The 17,861-nt window shown below is 39.2% G+C and overlaps 1 pseudogene across 1 annotated transcript in view; it reads right to left on the bottom strand.

Moving 5' to 3' along the window:
* The window catches only part of LOC146448457 (uncharacterized), an 18,652-nt pseudogene extending 1,238 nt beyond the window's left edge, over nt 1-17,414 (bottom strand). The window contains exons 1-6 of the transcript XR_014861048.1: nt 17,290-17,414; nt 14,652-14,914; nt 13,954-14,068; nt 12,358-12,984; nt 573-648; nt 1-78 (exon numbers count right to left, since the gene is read on the bottom strand). The exon at nt 1-78 is cut by the window's left edge and continues 155 nt beyond it. The product of XR_014861048.1 is annotated as an uncharacterized LOC146448457 (transcript). The remainder of the gene's footprint in view (nt 79-572; nt 649-12,357; nt 12,985-13,953; nt 14,069-14,651; nt 14,915-17,289) is intronic.
* Nucleotides 17,415-17,861: the final 447 nt, after the last annotated feature.

Below are 17,861 nucleotides of genomic sequence, written 5' to 3'. Positions count from 1 at the left end.
AGCCAAAATTCCCCATGGAGATTTCCAAAACCTTGTGTGTAGTTGTCCCAGCCGCGATCATACAAGATTTTAAAGCATCTTTTGAACAACGTTCTTAGTAATGTCGAGCATTTTTTTTAAACTGGCTAATTCTTGTGATGGTCTCCAATTCTTGTTTAAATGGAAACCTTAAAACTTTTCCTGAGTCTCCATTTGAACTGAGAAGGAGGCGGTCGGAACGGGGGATGGGGGGGGTGTTGGTGGTGGGTATTTATGTATTGATTTTCAAGACCGCAAATATCCGGAAGCGGTAGTTAAGAAGATGAGGCGTTCGGTGTTCCGAAGGTCAAAACTGCTCTTAAAATTTCGGAATTTCTTATAGCGCAGCAAATGAGTTCCTTCTTTTCGCGTCCTACTTACGACAAAAACCATCGAAACGATTCATCCTCTGGATGACGACATCTAGGCATCTCAAAGAGAAGCAAATACCACGGCCTGACAGCAGATTGCTTGGTCTTGCTTGAAAAACCCATAGAAAATGACCAGTGCGGCATCTGCGCCATGATTAAGAACGGCATAAGCCTGGAACTAACTTGAAATTCTTCAGTTGCGTATCAGAAAAACTTTCAACTAGAGAATTATGAAACTCCGAAAGAAACCCAGTTTGTCCTATAAATAAGGGTCAATAAGAAGAAACACCCGCTTATTCCCCACCCCACCCCCCCCCCCCCCCACCTTTTTCACTGAGCCCATAATTAAAGGGAAAAAAGGAGATTTTTAAACTCAAAAACTGTTTTTCAGTTAGGGTTTAGTTCACTGGTGGGAGGCAACAATTTAGTTGTATTCCCCGCGCTACCGGAGGCGTTCTTTGTGTCACGCTAATCACAAACGGCATCAAATGAAAACGACCGTGCGGCCGTGAAATCTCGAATAAAAAGCTAAAAAAAATACTTCCAATCGCCGTAAAGGATTGAAATTTGGTAACATGAGTAAGAAGGTCATATTCTACACGAAAATGCAAAAAGATGGAAAACGAAATTTTCGTCCTAGGGGAACTTTAAGGTGGCCGAATACAGTTTTTAGTGTACAGGTGTTAGAAGACGTTATTTGGAAACTATGCACTTCTGGACGCCCAAAATTGATATGGTGTAAGACTTATTAAGAAGGAATGTATTTTCGTTCGTCTTGTTGACCTAAGTACCGTTTCCATGGCAACGCAGCAAACTATTAAACGTCCATAAATAGTAGGTTTCCTTTATTTTTAGAAGATATACTCATTAGATTTTTTCCATTGTTTGTATTCAGAAAAACTCACAAAACACTGACACATTTGCACTACTTTCATATAATTTTAACAGAGAGATCTCCTGTAAATATTGATTTTGCATTTTAATGTTTTGTGAAGATACCCTCTGTTAGATTAAGGTTTCTCTTTGTAGGAGAGTTACGCTTTTAGGGAACTTTTTTCATGCCAAATGTCACGAAATTCTAATGAGCGGTTCCTTAGAAAACAGTTCATTTACACGAAAACAACCAGTCACAATTTTTGGGTCAAATGCGCATGCGTGGCTTTAATTGGGTTTCATGGCAAATACGAAAAGCATGCAAAAGGGCTTGGTGAACGACTTTTTTGCTCGGAAAGAAAAGAAAAAGAGTCCAGAAACGAGAAACTGAGTTATTTAGGATCAAAACTTAACTTTATTATCCATTTCATGTAAAATCGAGGGATCACTTTATCGACCGCCGTATTTGCGTACCACAACCCTGGCGCGCGCTTAATAGCATCACTAACAGCATCTGTAAAGCGCGTGCAAACTGTGTTCGGCCACCTTAAGATCGTTGTAGAATAGATGGTGACGCCGAGGACTTTTGCGTTCTCAACCACGGACAGATCTTTGCCATTAATCAAAACTGCATCGAAGCTGTGTTTGTTCAATGCTGATTTCCTTGTATTTGTCTTCATTAAGATGCATACGTTGATCCTTGGACCGATCCATTTCTTTATTGGCCGCTTTTTGGATCTCACTAGATGCGCCGTGTGGAACTATTTCCGCAACAGTGGTGTCGTCAATGTATTTCCAAGTGAGAACGTTAGGTATGTTGAGGTCATTAGTCATGAGTAAGAAGAGCCATGGCCCAAGCTTAGTCCCCTGAGGTACATCTGCTGGAACTTGACCCCATTCTGAGAAACATTGTTCAGAGAGTTTGACGCGCTGTTGTCTGTTGGTCAAAAAGCCAGCTACCCAGTTCACAATACAGCGGGGGATATCTAGTCGGAGGACTTTCTGTATCAAAACGTTGTCATCAATCAGGTCGAACGCCTTTCTGTACACTCAATTATGCCGTTTTCAAAAAGAATATTAACCCTTTTGAAGGGAGTTAGTCGAAAGAATAACTTCTAGAAAGCTCTTGACAGTTGAAACAGTTGAAAATGGACAGCTAGCGGCGAAGAAAATTTGGTTTAACTAACCCAGGGGTGGGGGAGAAGACTCCTCAAATTGTGGTACCAAAATCATCCAACAAAAATTGACGTCACATCCACTCAAATTGGCGCCCAGCAGCCTGTCTCGGCGATGTCGAATGATGGCGTCTGGGTCGGTCATGATTTCGTCGGATCTTTTAACCATCAGTATCGGGAAATGTGAACTGTGGATATGAAAGATGTTGTAAAGATATTGCTTCGATTTCATGAGCAAGGGTTTTCCAAAGAAGTGATTTTTCCTATTGTCGTGACGGAAAATACGAGACAGCTAGGCGTCGTGTCATGGCGAAAATTTCACACTTTCAAAACGAGTGGTGTTCAGACGTTTGGCTCATGCGGCTTCTGGTCGTTCGAAAGCTGAAATTATAATAGCCTATCCCGTGTGCAACATAATGGAGGAGACATCGTTGGTCATAGTTTGCACTGTTAACATCGGGAACCTAATTATCTCTAGCCTCGACGTGAAGTGTTGGAGGCCTGTGTCATTGAAGCTGATCCAATTGTCTTCGTTGTAAGGGACTCGTAATCTACGACGTGAGTAAATGTAGTTATCTTTATTTCCAGTTCTTTTCTGCTGTCGTGACTACCTTTACATTTGGGCTTTAGAGTCAGAAGTCGGTTTTGTGCTTCGTAGTTCTTTAATAAAGAAAAGTTCAATAACCACACAAACAGTTCAAAAACTTCACATCAGTTTAGTGATAGTAGACCTCAATATTATTGTAATGATAGTTTTAGGTGAAATGTTTTTTTTTTATTTCACTGGGAAAAGTAAGAGGAGAGGGGAGGGCAAGTACCGCAAGGAGAAAACAAATGCTCTGGTAATTCAGCTGAATGAAATGAAACAACAACTTGTCAATTTGACAACACGGTGAGACAATTTTGAGAAGAAATCTTTCTCTTTAAATCGGTTTAAGAATGATAAGTCTATGGGATTTTACACTGGATCCGCCGATGGCGACATATCAAGCTTTGCGTTTAACTTTTGGTAGACAATGGCAGTGGATTAACTTCCTTTTATAGGCATTTTTATTGTTTGCAGCTTTGAGGCTCTTTTGTTTCTAGAACAAAAGCTTGTAAGAACCGACGCTTAGCAAATTTACGACCGCGAGATTCAAAATCTTCGTTGATGACCAGATGTTGACAATATCACCCTTCTCGGGGGTGGGATAAGGGAAATGTCGCTCAGAACAACGACAATTTTACTGGGGTACGGAATTCGATTTTAAGCTGAAAGGATCTCTTTGCAAACATATGAATTGGAGACTTACACATGTCAATCTCAAAAAATGTAACAGGGTTCTTGAGGAATTTAGTTACGAACCACTTTCAGTGCAGTAGTTCCACTAGTGTATGTATAAATTGAACGCTTTCATGGCCGTTGTGCATTGTTTTCTCGTCTTTGTCTCTTAATCGTCAACAAACCGTTAATTGACACAAACTTTACTTTCCACAGTAGAGGCGCGTGTCGCCAACGTTTGTCGGTCTTGTGCGCAACATGAATGAAATTCTAATGATGACCTTTCTTCAGCTTGTTCTGCGAATTGCTTATAAAAAGTTACCGACCTATAACATTTTTTTAGCGCAACTGAGCTTCTTTGAAATTCGCGCTTAGTTGACTCCATTGTTTTCTTGTTGTCATGAATGATCAATGAGTACTAGTTATGCTAATGTAAATGGTTACAGAGACGCGTGCACTTAGCAACAATCATTCCGCTATTGTCATTTGACAAGAACCATTTCGCTCACGCAATCAGAATAGATCATCGAGAAAGAAGTTCCATGTTCTAGAAAATTTTTTCGAAGTTTAAGATAGAGAAGGCGCCGAACGTACTCTACAAACGTGGACCGAGGCATTTTGAGGTAGAGCAGTCTGTTATTTCTTTGCCACTCTTTGAGGTGTACGACCAGCGTATTCGCCATGGCTGGGTCAGGCCGAAACATGCGCGCGCGGTACGACAAAAACTTAGTCAAACCTGTTGACGTACCCCCGGAAAGTTTGTTTTCGTTTTCCCAAGTAGGCTACCGTTGGGAAAAAAATTGTCATCAGCGACAAGTTGTCGAATGAATCCGATTTGACCCGATTATAACTTCGCGAAACAGGAGAGAAAAATCCCTACGGACAGACAACAAAAGGCTTATTGTCTTAAAAAATTGATAGTTTTGGGTGAAATGTTTTTTTTTTATTTCACTGGGAAAAGTAAGAGGAGAGGGGAGGGCAAGTACCGCAAGGAGAAAACAAATGCTCTGGTAATTCAGCTGAATGAAATGAAACAACAACTTGTCAATTTGACAATACGGTGAGACAATTTTGAGAAGAAATCTTTCTCTTTAAATCGGTTTAAGAATGATAAGTCTATGGGATTTTACACTGGATCCGCCGATGGCGAAATATTTGAGGCGTTGTACAATTTTTGTGACTCTGGTGAGGATGGCGAAAATATTCTGAGATAATGTCGCGGAGACTCTTGCAAAGGAATGTCAACGAAGGCACAGCTCGTACAATTGAGGTCTACTATCACTGAACTGATGAGTGGTTTTTGAACTGATTGTGTGGTTATTGAACTTTTGATTTTTCATTGAATTGAACAGAACTCAATTTCCTTGTCAAAATGAACTTTGAATTTCATTGGTTCAAAGGAGACATTGTTATTAGAACTTAATGAATAGGTCCATTTCTGCTGCTAGCAAACCTCTATGAATTCACAATATTTTTTACTTTATGTTCTCTTCCCTAACCTTGGAGATAGAGAAAAAAGACAATTTCCCACCCTTAAATATTTGGCATCAACTAACGTAACTGTTATAACTGGTAACTAATAATATGAGGTACAAATGACGTTGTCGGCCATAAAGAGTTTTTAAGTCCATTTGGCCCTTCGTGTGTCCTTTGATAAGCCAAAGAGGACATCAAAACAAGGTAAGAACATCAGTCATGCCACTTGTCTGTGGCTTGTGGCATACTGTTTGTTCTTACAACAATTTGACGTCGCATGTGCATAATTATAGTACAAATGTATAAAAAAGCCTTAACCCATGAGCACCCTCCAAGTGGTGAGAGTGCAGATGAAGTTAATGGTGAAGGTGCTGTTTCTTTCAATACTTGAGAAATGATGTCATTCACAATTAAATGCTATTTAATTTAGTGTTTAAGATGGCCTGACATCAATAACTTTAACAACTGTCTCACACTAGCAACGTGAACCAGGCCACGCAGATACCTCTTTTGACTTAAGCCCCTCCACAAGCCCGCACTTGCAGGACAACATGATATGATTATGAATGCATTTCAGATAATTAAACGTCAACTGCGTCTTTATTAAAGAACTACGAAGCACAAAACCGACTTATTACTCTAAAGCCCAAATGTAAAGGTACTCACGTCAGCGGAAAAGAACTGGAAATGAAGATAACTACATTTACTAACGTCGTAGATTACGAGTCCCTTACAACGAAGACAATTGGAACAGCTTCAATGACACAGGCTTCCAACACCTCACGTCGAGGGATAATTAGGTTCCCGATGTTAACAGTGCAAACTACGACTAACGATATCTCCTCCGTTATGTTGCACACGGGATACGCTATTATAATTTCAGCTTTCGAATGATCAGAAGCCACAAGAGCCAAACGTCTGAACGCCACTCGTTTTGAAAGTGTGAAATTTTCGCCATGACACGACGCTTAGCTGTCTCGTATTTTCCGTCACGACAATAGGAAAAATCACTTCTTTGAAAAACCCTTGCTCATGAAATCGAAGCAATATCTTTACAACATCTTTCATATCCACAGTTCACATTTCCTGATACTGATGGCTCAAAAATCCGAAGTAATCATGACCGACCCAGACGCCATCATTCGATAAAGCCGAGACAGGCTGTTGAGCGCCAATTTGACCGGATGTGACGTCAATTTTTGTTGGATGGTTCTGATACGGAAAAAGTGCCAGGCGAGTTCCAGGTCGTTCCAGGCTGACCTGAGTGTTCTCCCCCTCCCCTGGACTAGCCAGATTGTGTTTTGCAATGCGGCAAGGAAAGGTTAAACTTAAGCTTAAGCTTTAAGACATTAGCTGCGCTGCAGGCTTTGTCGAACTGGTGTCTAAACGTTACTGGAGATCCACTTAAAAAAGTTAAAGGTTTGAATGTCAATTTCTTCTAAAAGTTTTGGTGTCCACTAAGGAAATCGTTTTTTGTCTGTCTTTAATTTTTGTCTTCAACAATAATATTGTCCCTCTGAGTCAGATATGTAATCTGGCTCGGGTCATGACGTGTACCAAAAGCAATTTCCGGCATGATCTTGAATAATGTAATGCAATAGATAAATAGAAAATATAAATAGCCCTGAATAGCGCGTGAGTCAGATATGTATCTGCCCCGTCATGACGTTTTCAGAAAGAAACTTCCGGTATGATCTCAAGTACCGTAACGCAATATCAGTATCAGGCACAGCATCACGCGTAAATACCAGTATAGGCATCTTGTTTAGTTTTTTCTATTTTTTTTTTCATGGTAGCTTCAAGTCTGTACATTAATTGATTCATTAAACTCTACTCTCACCTAGAGGGGATCTATTGTTCTGATTGTATTTACAACAAAAACGGCCCAATCAAAATTTGTTATCGGCGCTGATTTTTCAGTTGGCTCGGTTTCGTTTGCTCTTTTCGGTTAATATATTCAATAGCCCCTGTAACCAACTGACTGAAAAGCTGGGTGCGGCTTTGGTTGTAAAAGGGGAGGGCGGGGCTGAAAACAATACCTGATAACAACGGACGAAGGAAATATGACGAGGGGGGAATATATATCCTCCCCCCTCGTCATATACCGCTCGACTTATTCTCCTTATTTAGTAATCTCAAACATTTCAACGAGTTCTTAATCGTTTATTATATAAGAAAAAATGAACAACATAACTTTTACTCCTGCTACTAGTACTAGCAGTTCAATAACAGGTGCAACAAAAAACTCAAACTCATCTTCTTGTCGACTACTAGTCGGAAGGGAGGTTCTTTCATCGACCACAACTCATTCCATACTCGTACTGTCGCACTGGTAGCTTTCTTTGCAGTTTCAGGAATGCGACCACTAATCCGTTCAGCAAAGACAGTGTAAGAAGTTTTCGGTTAAAAAGACTTCATCTTAACAACCGCTCATCGTTGTTTCCACACGGAACGATAGCCGACTGCACACTTTTTCGAAAATTTAACAGCAGTCGCTCAACCACGTGTAGTGTACTGAATGCAGTGATTATGCAAGAGTGACAAAGATGTTTACCACGCATGCCAGCAGACAAAAGCAATTGTTTATACAAATTGTTGTGTGAATAATCCAAAGTTCAGAAAACAGTTGAGAAAAACATCTTTACGGCCGAAATCTCACTGCCCACTACTGCCATTAAAAAATGATATGTATTAGACTTCCACCTAGTATAAAAGGTTTAAGGTCCTTGTTTCTATTAGGAATCCTCACCAACCTAAAAAATAAGCATGTTATTGACCTGTCCCTCGGGGATATGTGATATATTCCCCTCGTGGCGTGCCCTCGGGCACGCCACAAGGGAAATATATCACATATCCCCTCGTTCCAGGCCAATAACCCTTACGTATATCATGAGGGAGGAGACCGCCTCATCCCTACCTGTGTGACGTCAAATCATCATTTGATTTATTCATTAAACGTGGATTAAATTCTGCTCTGTCCTAGTGGCGGCCATATTGTTTACATGTTTTAGACTTAATTACTAGAGTTGTAGCTAACTCTAAGCTGCCAACGAGCTTAGAAAACAGATGTTACCTCACGTGGCTCTTTTTTCTTTTCTTCTCTGAAAGAACTATAATACATTGGTCAGTGAGGTGTGGGGGCAATGTGAGCGTTTTGAATATATCAGCCGAACGTCTTACTTATGAATATGACAGAAGGATTGGTCATTATCATTAATTTTACCTTTCCAATTTACTTCAGAACATTTATTGACGGTTTAGAAGAATGGTTTAATCTGAATTGGCTAATTGCTCGATGCAATTGTAATTTTAAACAAGGTAGGAAATTGTTCTAATTATTTTCAATCGTGGAAACGCAACATTTCTGAACACGTATTGGTTTGGTTAGGAACAATACATCCTACAACGTCGCGATGAAGGCGTTGCACATTTTCTTAGAGATAATTACCAACAATAGCTTTTATCAGGGAGCTTTTACACCCGCAATTAAAGAGTATAATTAATTCAAAGTTGAACGAGCAAGGATCTGATGTACACGAATATCGTCTTCTTTTAAATTAAATGGCAGACATTTGAAACAGATGTTTATGTAAGCAAATTAAGTTGGAATGAAATTTAAATTACTTCACGTTTCATTTTTAACTCGGCCTAATCTTTACCGGTTTTTTATTGCCCGTCGATCTGGGTTAAGGGGAAGGGCATAGAGTAGGATGGGAAACTTTCCTTTGAAACCCGCAACGGAAACTAGTGAGCTGACGTAACGTGCGAATTACGTCATAATGTTCAAACGGCCGCCTTCATATCACGTGGATCAACCTATTTATATTTTTTATTTCCCCGAAATCAGATATCAAGCAAATCTGACCTAAAAATTCTCAAAACCAATAGCGAAACAGTAAATAATCTAATGGAACAAAAATTACCGTAGGAGATTTGTTGTTTATTCGAGAATGGTCCAATTTCTGAAAACCTGCCTGACAATTCAGTTTATGTCAACGCCATTTAATTAACATAATTACCCCGTCACAACAAATTCCTTACAAAGTAATTTCACGAGTAGTTGGCAAGTTTAGTGGCTTTTGCCCACATGTTAAACAAAGTCAGGAGCCCTTATTGGAATAACTCGGATTTCTTTTCAGTGGCGGATCCAGGATTTTTGAAGAGGGGTGGCTGACCTGACAGAGCGATATCGGAAATTACGATTATAGACAATAGCACTATATCGTGATTTTATTTGTAAAGTTAAGATATATTTTACGTATCAGTTAACGGAAGTCGCAGTACGTGATCCCACTTCTGTTACAATGCTGTTGGGAAGCACATGCTTGCATAATTAGGTGATAGATCGAAATAAATAGTGATTGATTGTAACAAGGAATAAACGGCAAATTGGTGTTCCGAGCAAAACACCGGTGTTCACGAGCAAAAAGATCGCTGATCATCTGAGAGTCACAGAAGAAAAGCCTCCCCTGATCAATCAGCAAAGTGTAGTATACGAATTCACATGTGATTTGTGTGATACAAATTATATTGGGTACACTTGCCGCCACCTACATCAACGCGTTGAGGAGCATAAACATTCTGTGATCGGAAAACACCTCAGGGACGCGCATGGTTTAACACCTAACAAGTTAATTAAGAACTTTAAGGTCATAAAGAAATGCCGTGACAAATTTGAATGTTTGGTCTACGAAATGCTGTGGATCAAGAACAAAAGACCGAAACTGAACACAAGCGGATTCCATTCGCGCGAAACTCTTTACCTGAATGCTTTCATGCTAATTTATTTTCTCACTTTCAATACCTATAAATATGCGTTTCCGTTATCTCCATTTTTACTCATTTGACAATGACGATATGAAGTCGTCGAAACGTCATGTTATTTTATTATCGTTAATTTTCTTGTTGAAATGTTTCTCAAAATCGTTTCTCATCAAATTGGGAAGAATCGTGGGAATATCCGGTAACGTGGGTGAATGTGGTAACAGTTCGTGTCATGAATAAAGGGTGTGACAGACATGTAATTGCATTGGTAAAGACTTGTTTCCATACCTCAAACTGCCCAAGGACATTTCCTTACCATTACATGAAGTAGTCTCAGGTTAGCATGAATATCACTCCGGTTAGCCTAAATAGCACTCCGGTTAGCTTAAATAGCACTCCGGTTAGCCTAAATATCACTCCAGTTAGCTTAAAGAGCACTCCGGTTAGCTTAATTGTAAGTGTGATATATACTTCGTTTATGGAAACTTGAAGAGAGCGAGGGCAATTGGAGATATGGAAACGAGTGCTTACTAATTGCATTAGTCTCGGTTTATTGAAATAAGTACAATGGACTTGTAATGTACAAAAGGGGTGTGTACTTCCGGAAAGGGTAGATAAATAGAGACAATATTTTGAGAGTAGATTAGATTGCGAGATTGAAAGATTGTGAAAGTTTGAAAGATTGTACAACGGATCGCGAATAAAGGAACGTGAAAGATACAGTCCTCAGTTTTGTTTAGTGGACCAGCGGACCGCGGAGATACAGTCCTCAGTTTTGTTTAGTGGACCAGCGGACCGCGGAGATTTTCTTTGAGATTTCCGCAACAAATGCATTACCAAGTTCAGCCATCGCTTATTTGGACTTCGTTGAGAGCAAAATTAAATTCCTTATGTGTAAAATTATATCTAGGGAAGGTATTGCCATTGCCCTCTTTCGATACTGTGACACTGAATCTGTTGGGGTGTTATCCCAATTCCGCTGTCTACTGGAAATACACGTGGATAACACTAATTCTGAAAGAGTTAAGACCTAATCGTCGATTTCATTTGTAGTATACTTCTATTACGTAAGATCAAATGCAAGGCTGTTCTGACTGCTAAAATAATTTTATTGCCCAATATTTCGGTTAGACAATTGTAACCTTTTTCAGGGGCTGCAAATATTATTTTAGCTGTGCGATCAGCCTTGCATTTGATTTTACGTTTTATTCAACATTGCTGATCCTGATCTACACAAAGATCCGGCTACATTTTGCTGCTGTTTGTACAAGTGGTCCCTGCGCTATTCAAGAGTTACCATACTTTTATTAGGCGGCCTTGAAGAGCAGCAGCGCGTGGTCGTCTTGGTTCCAAAAGTTTCTTTGCGCAAACAAAGCTCAAAGTATGTCCAAAGTTTTTCAAGATGTGTCTCAGTCCATTGACCATTGTTTTAGTTTGTGTATGTCCCAGCTCTAAAAGCGGTCGTCGTGTCATTTTTGATACCTTTGTTCACTTTTATAATTTTAATAACCCTAAAAGTGGGAGAGGGGGTGGCTAGCCACCCAATCCACCCCCTGGATCGGCCCCTGCTTTTTTTCCTTTTATGCTCATGCTACTGACTAAATGACCCATCATTCTCAACAAGAAAGTTTTTTCTCACAAAAAAGTGACATCTAATACAGGTTTTAAAGTCAATGCTTTCAGCTAGTTTGGTGGTTAATTTCTGAACTGGTCTTCTCTGCCGGCTCAGACTGTAAAGACAAGTAAGAATAAATAAATAAATAAATAAATAAACAAACAAATAATATTACAGTGCTAAGTCTATGGTGAAACTTACGCGGGAGATCTGAGTACCAGATAACCTAAGATGACGTAGAGAGGTATTTCGAAGTAGCGCACATTCAATGCAACCGATCATTCTTTTACGCAGGAAATTTGTGTCATAAAATCTTTCCATGTTACGTGTTGCAGTGCTTACTTATAGTACCATTACAGTACTATTTACAACACTTGTGAAGCTCTTTCTCCCAACATCTAAATGGAGGCAATTTGCCTTTTTTTTTTTTTTGACAAAAAAAACCCCCGGCATTCAATGCTTTTCAGTACGGAAATGCTATATACGGCATTCGCACAAAACATATTTTTTTTCTTTTTCTGGTAGTTTGCAAATCTAAGAATAAAATTTTATCGATAGTGTGTTAATTTTAGATTCATCCAAACTCCCATAGCCATGCTCATGTCTCCCTTATTGCACAAACAGTGCAATTTAGTGCTCTCACTAAAAACAATAACGGAAACAAAAAGATATGCCTTGATCTTCGCTTTATGGTGTCGGTCTCCAAGAGACCCTTGGTCAAAAATTCTCGTTCGACAGACGGTGAAAACACTGTGCCAAAATAGAACGGTTTTCGATTGAATGTTGAACAACCAGAACACGTACCTTGCATCCTTTTATAGTTTGCCTGTATTTCCTCCTGACTCAAGGCGCTGTTGTACACCTGCATCTGGCTGATCCTCCCGTTGAAGTACCTTCCATCACCAGTCTTCACTCCCATTCTGATGTTGTCCTGTGTGGCTAGATCAATACCCTTTCCGATGTTCAATGTCTGAACCACGGCTCCATTGACCCACAGCTTTGCGTCACCAGAACCGCCGCCATAGGAAGCACCAACAAACTTCCATCCACCATCTAGATGTGTGTTGAGTAAGGACTCTGTAAAACCGTAATTTCGGTGGGTAAAGCGGACAAAAAGTTGGCCGGCTACCACCCACAGGTGCACCCCCCATTGTCCACTCGTCTTGTAGTTAAAGAGAGGTCCGTCTTGGCCATAATGGTACACCCAGCATAGCATCGTCATTGAGTAGCGCACATCCAAAGGTCCTCCTTCAGTGTTTGGAAACTCGATATAACTGTTTACAGTTCCAGCAAATTCGTAAGCGCTGTTAGCTGTACCGTCAGGGCCTGGAGCCATACTCACCCCACTGGGGACCCCTTGGGCTACACGATTCTTTATCTCCTTGGTACCACACGCGACATTGAGAGGAAAGAAGGCAACAGGTTCTGGAACTTGATAAGGAATTAATCCAGTAGAAGAGATTTTGATGTTTAGGACAACAAACCCAGGAAAAGTGAAAATTACTGGAAAGAGGATGAGCAAATCGGTGGGTATCATTTGGATGAACAATTCAAAACGTACCGAGTCCAATCATATTTGAGGTTTCTCAGTGTACAATTTCCTTGGTCTCTGGCCATGGCCATCGTGAAACATTTAGAAACTATTTGACATGAAATATTAGAAGCCAACAAATCGTGCTACGTAGAAAACGTTATTGGTCTAGAGCAGGACCATCTTTAATACTCAGTCATAATATCAACCTTACGCTGTATAGGAAATAACAGGATATCTAATACTTGTAAAGGATTAAAGTATCTAAGACAACAAACAACCGAGGAGTGCTATCCAGTAAGCCGCATTGTGCAACGAGTAAGCCGAGGGTATATCTTTACAAAAGGCCCGCGTGTTAAGAGGCCAAAGGCCTGAAACTTTACCAGTGCAGCTTTTCCCGTCTCCAGTGTATGCTAGCCTGCATGTGCAATAGCATGATCTGTTGGTGTTTTTGCAAACAGCATTTACACTGCAGTTGTGTTTTCTTTCTTCACACAATTTTAAATGTTAGGTGAATCTCTGCGCATTTAAACTGAATACAAAAAGCATGAATCGAACAGCCTCCTCGCTCATCCAAATGACACAGGTGCACGCCTTAAATAGAAATAATGCTCGCGGATAATCAAGAAGTGCACTGTCTTGCAGATCATCGAATATAGCTGTTAGAATGGATAATGCTCGCCCGGCTGCAGCAGAGGATTAGGTCTATTAACTGGGCAAGTGGGAAAGTCAGAATATTACCAGTAATCCCCAGGCCCAGGATGTTTAAACAGCGGATGTGTCTATAGCATATTTGCTACTACTTCTACAAAGAACATGTTGGATTTCCAGAAGAAAATTACTAGCCGATTGAGAAAATTCCCCCTTACCCCGTTTGCAGTGTGCAGACATAAATCCAGGCGGACACAAACACCGATATCCTTTGTCTGTGAACCCAGATTGACAGGTACGACTGTTATCGCAATGGAAGCTATCACAAGCACTCTAAAATATTAATAATAAAAATAAAGTATGAATTGGAATTTTAATAGAGATGAACCATACTCGTTGCTTGATAAAAAATTGTAATGAGCAAATATTTAGGAGGAGCACTCTAAAGAATAAAAATACTTTAAGCTTAGTATTCCCTTACAACAAAATTTTTAAAGGCTAAAAATAAGAAAAGGGATAATATAAGGGAACCGGTTAAAACAAGTTTGTTCGAGGAGGTCCCACCTTGTCAGCCGGATAAAGGAGTTATCAAGGACACCACCTACCTAATGTACATTTCTTACAAAATTTTATTGAGTTGATGCATAAATATGCATCTAGCAAGAGTCATCACTGCTGGATAAACAATAACAGTGAGGTTTTTAAACTCATCCCAGGATAGAGGGGTGGCTATGCAATAAAGCACCATCGTTGACGTTCAGATAGGGGGTGCAGGCAGAGACCACCATCTATTCTGTGTTTCAGTGGGTCCTGTTCGGGTATAGTAGTTTTGACCACTTGCCTAAGACAAAATACGAAAACCTGGGAAAAAATAAGAGGAAAAAAAAAAAGAAGAAGAAGAAGAAGAAGAACTTACATCTGCCCCACGGTATAAGAAGCCCTCTGTGTCTACAAACGTGTCATCATGTCCTCGATGAGTGGCGTTATTCAAGTCACATCTGTATGTTCCCTCGGCACTTGCTGTATAGTTAAAATTAATACTGACGCAGTTGGGGTCGTGGAAACAACGCAGTTCACAAGCATCTATGTCTCGGACTTTGACAGTGGTTATGTTGTGATTCACCAGACGCTTGTTAGCAAAGAAGAAATAAGGAGGGAAGGCCAGTTCACGACACTCATCTGAAAGATTCCAATTAAATTAAAACTGATGAGAGAACAAGTGAAAAGTGTGATTTTTTTGTGGGGGAGAACCTAGATCAAAAAAAGTTTTTCTCGCAGTGGTTGGGCGTTTTCAAAAAGCCTACCTGTTAAAATACTTGCCGAGTCAAACCAAACGAGACATGGGTTAAAAAACTACAGCTAAAGTAGTCAATCGTTGGAATATCCTGCTTTGTTTGACAGGGTTCTTTCACATTTCTCTTAAGGTGTCGGAGTAAATATACCTACCTTACCGGAAGTTTGAACAAGATGAAAAACTATCCCAGTTACATATATACACAACTTAAGCAACCATAAAAAACAAAAACAAACTAAATCAAAAAAAGAAAACAGAAAATAAAAATAAAAACAAAATGAAAACTAAAAAAAATACAAATTCCAATCCCAAATGCTGTATTTCAAATTGATTTACAGCCTTTTAAAAGAAAAATTTGTACTAACTAACACCTTCGGGTATGGTTGGATTCTTTAGCTGAGATTGGTTTTCCTGTAATGCTACGCTGACTTATTTTACATTTTAAAACGACACATGCCTTTTTAAACATGTTAAAACAAACAAACATGTGTAAATTTGGACAACATTTCTTGGCTGCTTTAATATGCGCGTAACAGTTATTTTATTCGCGCTTGTTGGAGCCTGATCGCGTCAAAAACATATTTACGCCCGCGGATATCAACTCTATTGTTATATTATATGATTATAAACAACTCGGTGTTACGTTTAAGGTATGGAAGGGAGATGGACTGTCAAATTCAGGAATTTTGAAGTATTTGAGTCTTTGGAGTGCAAAAAAATAAGAACTTAACAGAAATGTTTTCTTTTGCTTTGTTGAAATCCAGCTGCAATGGATAGCCAACTGTCAAAAGTCCTCGGTGCATAATTTAGATGTTTACTGAGCTTGTTTATTGATTGAAGTCTTCATCGTGAAGAGACAAGTAATTGCCTCAGTAATTTAAAGCATGCCAGGTTAGTTTTTACAATAGTGTCAGCTTAGAAATTAAGGCCTTATCACGGGTTTCGACGCCATCTTGACGAGTAGGCAAACACGTCTTGAAACAACAGTGTTAGTATGGAAATCCGATGTCAAATAATTTTCGTAAAACATCGCTTCTGAAAAATTCATGAATTAGAAGTTTTTGGCACTACGAAAAGGATTTTAAGAAAAAAAGTTGGAGGGATATTAAGCTCTGCGAGAAGGCGTCCAGTCGTGTTTTTGAACTGTCCATACATTTCTCTGTACTTTTCTCTGCGAACTATTGTTAGTAGCAGTTCAGACAAATGTATGGAAATGTCAAAACGCAACTAGATGCTTTCTAGCACAGCTACATTCCTCAGTTATTTTCTGTAAAATCGTTTGCATAGTGCCTAATAGTTTCCAATTCATGAATTTTTTAGAAGCGACGTTTTATGAAAATTATTTTACATCGGATTTCCATACAGACACTGTTATTTCAAGACGTATTTGCTTACTCGTCAAAATGGCGTCGAAAACCATGATAAGGCCTATTAGGCTTTGGGGGTGAAAAGGAGCAACGAAACATAATATTGGAAATATTAGAAAAATATTGGTAATATTGGTGAAATGTAGTGAGGAAAAGTTAATTGTCAAGAAGACGGCCAAATAAGCAATAACCTGTCGTAGAGTGTTTTTCCACCTGCCAACAGGACTCCATTATATTTTGGAAAATGTTTTTTACATTTGGTTTTGATCGAAATTTAGGCTAAAGGCAGGAATTTTTCAACTTAACATTTCTAACACTCACAATAAAGGTATTTCAAGATGGATGCACTATCGTCGATACTTGCGTACCTTAAATTAGCTGTTTCGTTTTTAATATAAAACTGTAATAAGTCTAGGTTATGCATACGTGATGAAAAAATATATCCAACCGGTAGAGCATCGCGTGAGTTTTATAACAGCTAATAATCTCAACAACCATTCTGGTAAACGGTGAAGATGAAATAAATAACAAACCTTTGCTGCTAACTCATATTGAAATTATGACATAAAAACTTGCTATATACGGTCTGGATAATTACGAACTCCGTTTTTGAACCAGATCGATTTGAGCAGAATTTTGGGTAAAAGTCGAGAATATTATGGCAACTATTAAACTGAAATATTTCGCAACTCTTTACTTTTCAAAGCAAAAAGAAGGAACGAATTTTGAACGTGATTTCTTTTTAACCATGAAGGCTCTGATATATCAAAGCTTTCTTCTCTCAAATACGCAGTTGGTGCAAATTCTATCACTGCGTAAAATTTTTGAGCAAAAGGCAGAAGCTGAAACAAAAACAAGACAACTGCCAAAGGATTCGAGGAAATGAAACTTACCATCGAAGCAGGCGGAAACAACTCTGAAAGATAAGATGGTTGAAAAAACGTAAAGCTGGAGCTTGGAATCCATGATTTTCTTTTGTTTCTATCGTAGTTGCACCGACAACACGTCGCCAACAAATGGTGATCTTTAAAAGGAGAATGCAAACAGATAGCTTGTCGGTAGCAACTATTGTTCTTAGCACCAATAGAGTTTTAGCGTAGGTTAGCTTGAACATCGTACCTGTCATTTTAAGCCAATGGAAATGCGATCAGTTTGCATCCAGACAGTTCTCTTGTCAGTTGCAAACAGGAAGTCGTCATTGGCTAACTTAACGAAGCTCATGATTTAAAGATGTTTGTTTATATGCTAGAAGGAAGACAGCTGTGTCTGTTTTCGAATTTGTTTTGCAAAAAAAAAAGTACGAGAAAAATAAGAAATATTATAAAGGGATTTGAAACACGGAAAGACACTCTTCTTCATCACTATTGAAACACTGTATCAAAGTCATCATTTTATGGTTATTATTGGTAACTAAGGTTGTTGATTAATTGAAGCCTGCACTTGGCAAGCATGGTGAATGTTGTAA

This window comes from Pavona decussata, unplaced genomic scaffold, assembly GCF_977016875.1.
Source record: "Pavona decussata unplaced genomic scaffold, jaPavDecu1.1 SCAFFOLD_912, whole genome shotgun sequence".
In the NCBI taxonomy this organism is placed as follows: domain Eukaryota; kingdom Metazoa; phylum Cnidaria; class Anthozoa; order Scleractinia; family Agariciidae; genus Pavona; species Pavona decussata.
The sequence above is the reverse complement of the archived record's forward strand: the minus strand, read 5'-3'. Positions and strand labels throughout refer to the sequence as shown.